Source organism: Danio aesculapii, chromosome 24, assembly GCF_903798145.1.
Source record: "Danio aesculapii chromosome 24, fDanAes4.1, whole genome shotgun sequence".
NCBI classification, from domain to species: domain Eukaryota; kingdom Metazoa; phylum Chordata; class Actinopteri; order Cypriniformes; family Danionidae; genus Danio; species Danio aesculapii.
Genome location: NC_079458.1, coordinates 33,297,439 through 33,298,140, shown reverse-complemented (window position 1 = coordinate 33,298,140; position 702 = coordinate 33,297,439).

Below are 702 nucleotides of genomic sequence, written 5' to 3'. Positions count from 1 at the left end.
TATACATATGCTAGCTATAGAGGAGTTTGTAATGTGCCATTAACTGCCTTTGGTCATGAATTATCATGAATTGATAATTAATATTGTAGTACGTTATGGGATTTGATGTGGTAGCCTGTACTTTTTGTGTCTCAAAATTATTCGGTTTCTTTCTTATATATTTTTTTTCTTAATTTGGTGCATTAAAATTTCTTATTGGCAACTCAATGGTAGGTAGTGCTGTCGCCTCACAGCAAGTAGGTCGCTGGCTTGAGTCTCGGCTGGAACAGTTGGCATTTCAGTGTGAAGTCTGCATGTTCTCCCCGTGTTGGCGTGGGTTTCCTCCGGGTGCTCCGGTTTCCCCCACTGTCCAAAGACATATGGTAGGTGAATTGAATAAACTAAATTGGCTGTATAGTGTATGTGTGTGAATGAGTGTGTATGGATGTTTCCCTGTACTGGGTTGCAGCTGGAGGGGCATCCGCTGCGTAAAACATATACTGGATAAGTTAGCGGTTCATTCCTCTGTGACGACCTCTTATTAATAAAGGGACTAAGCTGGCAGAAAATGAATGAATGAATAAACTGATTTAAGTTTGGGTTGTATGCCCACATTTAGACGAATACACATACATAAGGCACTTTACATATGTTTAGTAGAACTCTACAATTTGTTTAACAAGCAAAAACAACACTAGGATTCCTTCAGAAATTATGCATGAG